We start from the raw sequence: 12,690 nt of genomic DNA, 5'->3' as shown, positions 1-12,690 counted from the left end.
GATTTGCATGCATTTTTGTTAAAGCTGTCTTCATATCAGTCATCTGCTGAGCTTGTTTTTGAACATAACCACACTTGTTAGGTATCATTAGAAAGATAATTTACTAGTCTTTAGAATGACATATTGTAACATGCACTATCTTGTATAATATTCATGAAATATGACCAAAACTTACCCCATACCCCAAAGTTTACATTGACAATTGCAGTCATAGCTAAAATCGAATTCTACCGTTTTTTTAGCTAGACACAAAAAATCTGCCCATTTTTGCTATTAAATCTGTTTTATTTGGTACAAAGATATGTCAGAAATATGAAATAGACTTTTAACAGGAAAAATATTGGGTCTCTACAGCTGTAACAGTCATATTTTGAAGGGTACCGCAATATTACAGTGTTGCAGATTTGCATGCATTTTTGTTAAAGCTGTCTTCATATCAGTCACCTGCTGAGCTTGGTTTTGAACATAACCACACTTTTTAGTTATTATTAGAAAGATAATTTACTAGTCTTTAAAATGACATATTGTAACATGCACTATCTTGTATAATATTCATGAAATATGACCAAAACTTACCCCATACCCCAAAGTTTACATTGAAAATTGCAGTCATAGCTAAAATCAAATTCTACCAATTTTTTAGCTAGACACAAAAAATCTGCCCATTTTTGCTATTAAATCTGTTTTATTTGGTACAGGGATATGTCAGAAATATGAAATAGACTTTTAACAGAAAAAATATTGGGTCTCTACAGCTGTAACAGTCATATTTTGGAGAGTACCGCAATATCACAGTGTTGCAGATTTGCATGCATTTTTGTTAAAGCTGTCTTCATATCAGTCACCTGCTGAGCTTGTTTTTGAATATAATCTAACTTGTTAGGTATCATTAGAAAGATAATTTACTAGTCTTTAAAATGACATATTGTAACATGCAATATCTTGTATAGTATTCATGAAATATGACCAAAACTTACCCCATACCCCAAAGTTTACATTGAAAATTGCAGTCATAGCTAAAATCAAATTCTAACAATTTTTTAGCTAGACACAAAAAATCTGGCCATTTTTGCTATTAATTGTGTTTTATTTAGTACAACGACATGTCAGAAATATGAAATAGACTTTTAACAGAAAAAATATTTTGACTCTACAGCTGTAACAGTCATATTTTGAAGGGTACCGCAATATCACAGTGTTGCAGATTTGCATGCATTTTTGTTAAAGCTGTCTTCTTTTAAGGCATCTGCTGAGCTTGTTTTTGAATATAATCTAACTTGTTAGGTACCATTGAAAAGGTAATTTATTCTTCTTTAAGATAACATATTGCAACATGCAATATCTTGTACAGTATTCATGAAATATGACCAAAACTTACCCCATACCCCAAAGTTTACATCTAAAATTGCAGTCATAGCTAAAATCAAATTCTACCAATTTTTTAGCTAGACACAAAAAATCTGCCCATTTTTGCCATTAAATCTGTTTTATTTGATACAGGGACATGTCAGAAATATGAAATAGACTTTTAACAGAAAAAATATTGGGTCTCTACAACTGTAACAGTCATATTTTGAAGGGTACCGCAATATCACAGTGTTGCAGATTTGCATGCATTTTTGTTAAACCTGTCTTCTTTTAAGACATCTGCTGAGCTTGTTTTTGAATATAATCTAACTTGTTAGGTACCATTGAAAAGGTAATTTATTCTTCTTTACGATAACATATTGTAACATGCAATATCTTGTAAAGTATTCATGAAATATGACCAAAACTTACCCCATACCCCAAAGTTTACGTTGAAAATTACAAAGCAAATTACAGCGAATCTGAAACTCTACCATTTTTTTTACAATTTATTAACTTTGTATACAAAGGGCAATGCCTGTATGCAACCTATGAAATCTGTGATATTGTTAAAAAAGTATGTCACAAATATGAAATTAACTTTAAACAGGAATATAATATGATTTTGTAGCCTTTTGGATCATATTTGGAAGGGTACCCAGGTATCATGGCAAATTTGCCGAAACACATACATTTCCTATATATGGGTTCCCCCTCCAAAAATGATCCAAATGGCTACTAAATAGTATCATCTTCCCGTTAAAAGTTTATTTCATACTTGTGACATACTTTTGTAACAAACAAATCAGATTTCATACAAGAATTGCCTTTTGTATTATGTGTAGCAAAAAATGGTAGAATTTAAGATAATTTGCGATTTGAACTTTTGGGGTATGGGGTAAAGTTTGACCATATTTCAGGAAAACTGTGAAGGCCATTGCATATTACAATATGTCATCTTGAAGACGAATAAATTGCCCTACTAATGATACCCCACAAGCCAGGTTATGTTACAAAATAAGCTCGGCAGATGACTTACAAGAAGAATAATTTAACGCAAAAGGTGCCAGTCTGCGGTACTGCAATTTTGCGTTACCCTTCAAAATATGGCTGTTACAACTATACAATCCAAATGTTTTGTTTGTTAAAAGTCTATTTCACATTTTTGACATAGCCAAGTACCAAATACAACAGATTTAATACCAAAACAGTGCCCTTTTTATCATGTCTAGCTAAAAATTTGCGGAATTTGATCACGTTAGCTATGACAAACAGAACGAAAAACAGTTCCCACTTTACGAAAAGTTGAGGTAAAATGAGTTTTTTTCTTAAAAATCATGGAATCAATTTTTTTCTTTTCAAACTTTCAAAGAAAAGTGCTTGAAAATCCTATTACAAATTAATGTGGTTTCATTTTTCTATTTTTCTATGAAAAAAGAGAGTCCATCTTGATACAAATATGGCCATGTAACATTTTCTGATGAAAAATGTGACCCGAGAAATTACTGCACATGAAATTCATTTTTTTCCAAGCAAAGGTCCACAAAACACATACGTGATTAGCAGTACTTGCCTTATATGATAAAAAATTTCAATTTCAGAGTTAAGGTGATTCAGTTTGTCAACCATTGTTGAAAAATTGCAACATTTATACTCTGTTCAAAATCTCAACTATAGTTGACACATGGAGGTAGGAAGGTAATTGACAACACTTCAAAGTCAACTAATCTGATTAAACACTACTATTATACTCAGTTCCAAATCTGAACAATTGTTGACGATACTTCACATGGTGAACTCGTCTGTTCTAATGCTATTGGCCATACTCAGTTATGACTGTTTAGACATTTCCTTAATTGAATCACCATCACTAGAGGACAATATGTGTAAATATAGAATGTGTGCACAGATAAAGGTGATAGTGAAATTCTTTGTGGAAAAAATGAAAGTGACAGGCATAAATTACATTCAATTACAATTCATAACCATTTATTGACATATACATAAGGAATTTAACATTTCAATGAGTACATGTAGTAGTAATATATATTACAAAAAATATTCACATATACATTTTACATTATGTTTAGAGAGAATCTGATTTGAAAGAAAAGTCAATGTTTGTGTTACATCAGGTACAAAAATATTCAAACAAAATATATCTCAAAATTACAGTTATAATTTGCCATACTTAGATTGAATGCTTTTCTACACTGAGCCATTAGGCTGCATTGACAAACAGCTCTGGAGGGGGGATACCAAAATAAGTTCTCAGATTTTTTCAAATACCCCCTAACAAATTTTAAATAAAAATTACAATGTGTTCAAAGCCCCCTCCCCTCCCTTCTGACTTGCTATAATTTTTAGTCACTCCCAAAGGAAGGCAAAATGTGGCCAATATAATGCTTTGTCTGAAAATATCAAATCATAATGCATGCGAGGCTATTGGGCAAATTATTACAATTTGCAGGCAAAAAGTGCATATGTGTACAAGAAATGTTGATCCCTATACATTGGAGTCTATGACAAAACTGTGAATACTTTTTTCCTAATTTAAAACTGCAATATTGGTGCATTTATGGACCTGAATAATTGACATAATTATACTTGATTAGAAGATGGTAGTTACAAAGTAAATGTGCTTATGAGTACATGAAATTTCATGTACTCATAAGTACATATAACTATGTCACGCCGCAAATGGAAATGGCTGGAAATGAAAGTGCAAGAAGGTATTTTGAAAGGAATTTGATATTCAATAAATTTTCAAGTCTCCCACCCTTTGCAATGTCAATTTTTTATGATCCCCCTGGCATGTTTTAAATTTTTTCAAGTCTTCCCTGAAATCTCCTGCCCTTCACCTCCAGAGGTGTTTGTGAATGCAGCCTTAAGTTTAAATTTCAACCCTTCCACCTTACAATTAACAAATCATTATTTTGCAACATTACAACAATTTAGCAATATCTAGTAGTAATGCTTTCAACAAATTCTCAACAGATAATACATTGTATATACATGCTACTGCTATGTAATTGACTGGTACAAAGCAGTTGATATACCATATACATAGTTCTTAGCAAATGAATGCAAATTTTTAGTGTCTTTGAATTATCATTGTAAGTTGATGGTCCTGATACATGATGATGAACCATACACTGGGTGGCCACAAAGTTAAGTGTAGCACTGGAGACCTACTATACTATTTTCAAATTGAAAGACAGAGTTTTACATCATACTACAAGTGACCTTGCAGCCAGCCTATATAGCCCTACAGAGGAGTGTCAGAGAACAATGAAAACCTCATCATGTAAGAACACATCTGATACAGAATAAAATGTAATCATATTGATTGATATGAAGGGGCGTAATCATTACATACAGATACATGTATATGTAGCATCACACTTAAATAAAAAATAATATGGTAACTTATGAATGTGGATTGTAAAAAAATTATAATAATTTTGGAAGGAAATTTGATGAACAAGTCTTTGAACACATACACCCCTCTTGTTAAACTGATAAAAACTTCAAAGGGTTTTAAAAGATGAGGAAAATGTACAGTTGTGAATGAAAACAAAATGCACTGCAGAGTGCCCTGTGTGGAGTCTCCATAAACAATTAAATTTTCAATTCTGTTTGTTAGTCCCCACATGTATGGAAATAAATGTTGTGTGCTAAAAAAATTTTATGTGACTTTGTAGCTGCCACAGAAACCTATATAGTCACTGAGGTGAAAAAGAATGTGATTGTTAGAGTTGCATTGTTGTCCAAATTGTTGCTTCAGTACTACTAATGTTGAATTCAGGTCAGCACAGATAGATATTTTTTAACCATCTTGACCTGGTGGTGAAATATGGACTTGGCAGGATAAGGGTTAATGTAATATCAATTTTCAGAATTGAATAATTTCTGCATGTTTATCATGGCCCATTTGCAAAATGTTGAAGATTCAAAGCAATGGCCTTTTCTATTTAAATTTTATTTTTTTTTATAAAAGTATATCAATGCTCTCTTTTGACAGTAAGCATACATGTATCAAAGTAAACATGATTTCATCTTTTGTTTTGGTTTACAGAGTTGAAATAAAAAATAATTCAATCATATGTGAGTTGTACATATGAGTGTACATACATGTACATATACATGTATGGGTCCTATCTCAGCCACCAACAATTAATCCGATTGTGAACAAAATATTGCACATTAGTACTCTGCCATAGAACAGTGTATAGAATTGAATGCAATCAGTTTCTAAATGTGTAACAACAGATCTTGACAAGCTAAAAACCCACAAAAACTAGACTGAATTGAAAAGTCTGAAACTGTACGTAATTAGTATTGCCAAACAAATTCCTGTATAACTGCTACCGGTACATTCTTTTATAATGATGCAAAATACACATCACATAAAAAAGCTACATGTATTTAACTACATGTATACAAGTATGAGCTAAAGAAACCCCTTAGAGTCCTTGTTTCAATATTCAAAACAACTGAACCAGTATTTTGTCAGGGGAATTTCTCGAATCTTTGACCATGACTTCAATCTTACATGTATCAAAAGATGTCAATTTGAATTTTGTTCGCTACATGTATCCATTCTAAAACCAAATTGGAGGAAGGTAAAGGAAAACTCTGTTACAATGTTCTTAAATCAACGAAGTTGAAAGCTTCAAACATTTTTAAGTATTTGTAGAATCTACCTAAACTATGGACTTGATTTTCTTTGACATATGATGTAGCTTTTCCATCAAGGGTTCGACTACTTACTCCTCAATATGGTCTTGAAGTCTTGGCAAGTATTCTGGGTCCCATCCGTTTTGTTTCCATCATCAATCTCCTCTATCAACTCTACACGCAATGAAGTACTGTTCATGTGCCCATGTAATTCTTCAGCCTCTATTGTGTTGTTGGTGTCCTTCTCATGGCAATGATCTACAATCAAAGATAATAAAACACACATATTAGTTGAGCCATACAAACCAAACAGCATACAAAATATGTATTGACATGTAATTGAAAGAAAAAACAAAAATATTTAAATTCACTATGTACCATGTGTATAATTACTCTCATTTTCAGTACTGTACACCAGAACATCGTCAGCTCAATTCTGGCTGTCTTCACATTTATGACCATTTCATAGATTTATATCATGACCCCTATGTGACTATGCTTCTATTTTTTTGTTTTTGGTGAGGGGTCCAAGGGAAAGTAGATCCAGCAGTTTAGTGAAGGTGTAATGAGTTGTTTGTCCTAAAGCAAGTGACACTGGCACAGTATTATAGCTGGCTGTCACATGTACAGTGTAGTTTTCACTTACTCTTTCATTTAAAAATCCAGAATTACCTTTGCAATTAAAATACCAGAGTATGAAAGACCTACTTATTGCAAGTGTTCAGCATCAAATGTATGTTTGACTGGTACACAACTGTACATGTACTATTTATGTCTCTTTATATTTGTCAGTTCACATTTAATTCATTTCTCTCTAATCATTTCAATATAATTAATGGAAAGCTCTATTGTTAGTGTTAAATGAATTTACAAAATATAAAATTTGTATATTGTGAAAGATAATGTGGTACTTTTGGTGAAAATACAGGCAATTATTCAGAATGCAATTAGTTCCACAAACTTGGTAAGGAACATGTAAGAGTAGTGTTAGTTATCTAATGCTTCATTGCACCATGATTGGATTTGTTTAAATGGCCAAGTTCTTGTCAGTTTTCTCAGGAAATTTAAACTGTACACTACTTTTACATTGACAGTTTGCATCAACATGGCCTAATTAAATTTGAGGTTAAAAGATACAAATTTTTGTGCATGTCTCTGAAAAACCACTGAACTTAGTAAACTTATATGTACTTATAGGTTTTCCTAACACAAGGCTAGACGACCTTCAATGCTGGCAAAATTCTGGTGCCACAATGAATGACTCTGACTCTGTGAGCTGGAAAATTTCAGTGAAATCCTAATATATTTTATATTTCAATACAAGATATTGGCAATGGGAGAAGTAGGCCTGAGGAACGCACATGCATGTACTGTAGAAGCAGAAGTGCAATGTTAAAAGAAAATGTACCTTGGTAATTTGGAATATTATACCATGTATGTCTGTATAATTACACCATGGAGTATAAAAAGACCTGGACGGCGATGCTGAATGTGATGGAAATGAAAATGTTTACAGTTGAATGTCTGTTGATCAAATGGACATGCCTAAAATTTACAAAGTGTCCCTTGGCATAATACATATTTCAAAGTAACAACCCCCCCCCCCCCTCGCCCAAGGACTCCTCCCTTGCTATTTGAAGATTGAGCTTTACTGGTCAATGTTTGTTTGATAAAGATTACAAACTTGACATACCTTTGTATAGGCATGGAAGGCACTACATTCCTGGCCGGCCGCAACAGTGAACCGAAGTGGTCAAATTCCTGAGATGAACAAGTGTGTCGGTTATACATACACGCTGTTTAAAGTCACGATTCGACTGTGGTCAAAAATACATGTTGTGTAAGGTGCTTGAGTCTAAAGCCGGCTGTTTTTTCTGCAACTGCACGCCATTATCAATGACATGGATAAGCAGGTCTGAGCGACGATCCACTGCATTGTTTTGTTACATCACGCACAGTTCACTGCATAAGCTGTCGCCTTGAAGACTGGTCGAATAAATGTTGAATTGTGCGAATCTTTGACGATGGTATGATACGCAGCATGGTCCCTCCACAAAATCGTGCACGCAGCCACTGTGCATGACCACGGTCCCTCCACAAAAACCGTGACATGACTTATGCGTTCCGCCGGTTTCTGTGTGTGTGTCGAGATTCGGTTCATATTTACCTTTCACCTTAGTGAAGGTCAAGGGTCGGGTAGTCCATTGTAAAAAGGGAAGGGCAGTAGGGATCAGATCTTGTACTGCCTGTTAAGCGTTAGGTGTGCTTTTCTCTCTTGAGTATAATTCTATTGTACTGCTGAAATCACTAATGTATTCAAAACGTAAAAACAAAGACACTGCCGCCTGCACGTCTGACCGCAACCTTTTCCGGCTGTCAGCCAGACTTGTCAACCGAAAAGATGAACCCGCCAAATACAAAACATCGACACGCGAAACAGAAAAGTTTTGACTGCCCAGACCAAAAAGATAAAACCACGCCCACCTTCCAAACGTCGACCACCGCACACTTACACTGCGTTTGAAGCGTGTCAGTGGACAGCTTTTCTCTCGATTTACTTACTGGTTTAATAGACTTCGTTCAAGTGCGTGATTTGTGAACGTGTGAGTTGGATGAACGTCTGGAATGCAACGATTTGTGTTCTGTTTTCATGTGAAACGTATTTAGGATGAATCGATAATGTGAACGCGTTGAGTGGGGTGAACGCGATACAGGGGAGTTTCATCCGGCACAGACTAACTCACTACTGCACAGACTCAATAAAAACGCGTTCGATCGCTAGGAAAACATGACCTGGGTTGCCAAATTTTACGCAGGGAACTTTTGCAAATCAGTTTATTTTTTGAAAATTCACCGTCTTGAACTAAGTCTACTGGTTTACCTTCGTCATGTGATACCCTATTGGCTGAATACATCTTCATTAATTCAAACGGAGATTTAGGAGTGGGAAGGCAATCTTGCCCGAGTTTAAAGGATTCGATTGCCATGAAAATCTTACTGCTGTGTCGAGATCAAATACTGGTGCTTTTCTCGACATTCACAGAGGTGGCGAAAAGTTCCGTTTCAGCGATCGTGGGTTACGAAATTTATGGCAATGCTTTGTAAAGCGTTAGATATATCTTGAAGGGGAAAAAAAATCGACAAATATGGCGATAGTGAAGATGTCTCAACCAGTGCCGTCGCATGAGGTCTGAGGAGCCGATGGCCAGATGGGTAAAGGGACTTTAAAAAACTGACGCCAGTCGTAGCCTATGAAAAATTCACCGATGAGAATATTCCTTACTGTGATGAATATGTGAAATTTTTACTGGACAACACCAAAACAAAATCTTTGATTTCCAGTTCTTGCACATTTCACGAAGTCCGAGTCATCATTTTCAAGCCATGCTTCTAGTTGTTTCTCCCGCGGCCTATCGGTTTTCTGTGAGGGTAAATCCTGTTCATCGTCTCACAATTTGACAAAGATGAACGACAGAATGGCCGCCGGCCGCACCAGTCGACAGGACCACAACGTCTGAGAAATGAATGGGTTGATCGTGAAATTTTGAGGTCAAAATTGGAGGCGTGGTTTAACAGATTTGCTCTGGCGGGTAAAACTTTTCTATTTCGCGCCACGATCTTTTAAGTTTGGCGGGTTGATGTTTTCACTTGACAAGTTGAGTGACAGCTGGAAATATCTTGCGGTGAGACGCGCTGGCGGCTGGGCCTTTGTTTTGACGTTTTGAACACATCAGTGATTTTAGCAGTATATCACTTACAATCACTACTGTGTTTTCGTCCTGTGATATAGTTTCAGCTTTAAGATTGCAATATTTTTTCTGGCGGCATGGCACAAGGAACTGACCCCTGCCTATTTTAATAGTATATACAGTTACGTCACAGCACACCCAGCTTACATAGCAAAGCATGCACAGCTGCACTCAAGGACAAAGAAAAAGCGGCTGCGAAGATTCTTTTGACTGTGAGAGTAGGAGCGAGATGTTTCAACCATGCCGAAATGCGATGTTTGACTTAGTTTGCTACCTCCATCGTTTGACTCAGGTCACCGATCGTTACTGCACCGGCACACGGCAGGTACCTTTCAATGGAGGTAATCCCCGGAGGTAATCCCAGCGCGTTGGACGACCTGCCTCAAATCATATGAACGTTGTACACTTATCACGGCTAATAGCAGCAGCACTGCCAGCAGCTTTACAAAGGAATGCAATGCAACAATCTGCAATTGAGACGAGAAGGAATACCCGACAAGCTGTAAACAAAACATCGGATGAAACAGTTGAAGGTATAGGCCTAGGTCATCTATTTTGAAGTTAACAATGGGTCAAACATTTAAACATGCACACCTATGGTGCAAGGAGAAACTCATCATTTACACAGGGGGGAGGTGCGGTTTGAGGTGTACCCATCTAAGTTGAGCTTGAAGTTTCCAAAATGTTGAGTAAAAAGGGGGTACCTTTAAGATACTTCACTAATAAGCAACATATGCTCACTCTAGCAATTTTGCATTTTACTTTTATGAACCAAGTGTCAGTGACATCCAAAAACATTAAGGGACACTGTTGCATGAATATTCTAATGCCATAAAATTGTAGGTAAAATAATTTACTCCTTGTCAAGGCTTTGAACAAATTAAGATGAACACTTTGATAGTTTGTCAGGCCAATGTATGTTTATGTGCTGCATATAATTTATTCTATTTCAAACTAACAACAGCTTGGTAATTTTACTCCTCCAGTGATATGAACAATGGTGGTTGTCATTACAATTGATATGTTACAATGCTTGTCATGAATTTAGTGGAAATTTTGACCCATTGTCATAGCAAGCATACTAAAATATTTGTAACTGCATTGGTGTTAATTTAAACACGAGGCTTCAAATGGAAAATAATAAGTTAACACACTGGAAAACGTTTTTACAGGTGTACAGGGAAACAAGATGTGTTGAGATGGACACGCATTATTTATGTCTTTACATTGCAACAGGCATGAACGTGCAAACATATGCACATCATAGTCCTGTATGTACATTGTTACGGTAGAAATTACCACACACAGGCAGTGAATACGAGAAGCGCACTATGGAGTTCAATAGTAACCAAAATTATTAATAGAAACTAAAATACTCACAAATAATTCAAAATTATGGAAAAATTACCCTGCTTGGTCGAGAGCTTTGAGTGTTAACCAGTCCTTTTCACACAAAAAGTCCGCGGAGTGTGGTTTCAATCAAACCGTCCGGTCTTTAGTGTGACGTGGCATTCACTACACACCCTTATGAAAATTTTTAGCCTGCTGCACAGTGTTCCTGCACAGGTGCGGCACTAGTGCAACAGACAATTACTGTAACTCAACTGTAAGGCGACTTTTTCGCATGCAAATTAGCTGCTGCCGCACAGGCGCAAGAAATGATGAAAACAGTAACTGTGCGGCAGCTTTGTGCAGGAACTGTGCAGCAATATACAGCAGGTTGCGGCAGCTCTGCTGTAAGGCGATTTTTCTCATGCAAATTAGTTGCTGCCGCACAGGTGCAAGAAGCAATGAAAACAGTAACTGTGCGGTAGCTTTGTGCAGGAACTGTGCAACAATACAACAAGTTGCAGCGGCTTTGCTGTAAGGTGATTCTTTCGCATTATACACATTAGCTGCACTGAGCAAATATATAATGCAAGAGATGCTGAAAACAGTAACTGCAGTAACTTTGTGTTGGAAATGTGGAAGCCTGTGTTTGCACAATAGCCCTTTGAACTACAGAGTACATGAAAGACTGTGCAGGAACTTCAAAGAAAATTGTGGCATCTTGCAGGACAGCTACCAGGAGTAGGTAAAATTTGCGGCAAATTATTTTGCATGTTACTGCAGATTTGCCGTAAACTACAAAATGCAAACTTTCCTTCATAAGTTGGCATAATTCCACAGCAGTCAGCTGTGGGATAAACTTTTACCAATTTCAGCAACAGTAAGAAAACGAAATACATTATTAAATAGACGATAGATACTGAAAACCAAAGAAGCAACACAATTAAGTGACAGCAAAATTTCTTGTATTGTACCATAAGTTTCAACGTTTTTATCTTTTCAACGATATAATACGTTCAGCTCAGATATGTACACAGAAGTTGTAAAATCGCTTGTGTAAACATGGCCAATGTTAGTGACACCATGACGGTGACACCGTTGAAAACCTGACAGACTGTGGAAAGCACAAGATGTGTTTTATCCAACTAAGCTCTGAAATACCAGTTTCACAAGAAAAAATGGTCAGCGCAAATAAAGTAATAGCGCTGTAAACAGTAACTGTGCGGTAGCTTTGTGCAGGAACTGTACAACAATACAACAAGTTGCAGCGGCTTTGCTGTAAGGTGATTCTTTCGCATTATACACATTAGCTGCACTGAGCAAATATATAATGCAAGAGATGCTGAAAACAGTAACTGCAGTAACTTTGTGTTGGAAATGTGGAAGCCTGTGTTTGCACAATAGCCCTTTGAACTACAGAGTACATGAAAGACTGTGCAGGAACTTCAAAGAAAATTGTGGCATCTTGCAGGACAGCTACCAGGAGTAGGTAAAATTTGCGGCAAATTATTTTGCATGTTACTGCAGATTTGCCGTAAACTACAAAATGCAAACTTTCCTTCATAAGTTGGCATAATTCCACAGC

General features: G+C 36.1%; 1 protein-coding gene and 1 long non-coding RNA gene across 2 annotated transcripts in view; one reads left to right on the top strand and one right to left on the bottom strand.

Annotated features, from left to right (window-relative positions):
• Positions 1-12,690, top strand: part of LOC139137531 (uncharacterized) — a 330,561-nt gene that overhangs the window by 253,567 nt on the left and 64,304 nt on the right. The gene's annotated exons all lie outside the window — the stretch shown is intronic.
• On the bottom strand, positions 3,310-8,315 carry LOC139137515 (uncharacterized). The gene is made up of 2 exons (XR_011553402.1): positions 7,721-8,315; positions 3,310-6,285 (listed from the first exon to the last, which is right to left on the bottom strand). It is a non-coding gene; the product is annotated as an uncharacterized lncRNA (long non-coding RNA).

The sequence above is a fragment of the Ptychodera flava genome, chromosome 7 (genome assembly GCF_041260155.1).
Source record: "Ptychodera flava strain L36383 chromosome 7, AS_Pfla_20210202, whole genome shotgun sequence".
Classification (NCBI taxonomy): Eukaryota; Metazoa; Hemichordata; class Enteropneusta; family Ptychoderidae; genus Ptychodera; species Ptychodera flava.
This window is presented reverse-complemented; position numbering and strand designations above follow the sequence as displayed.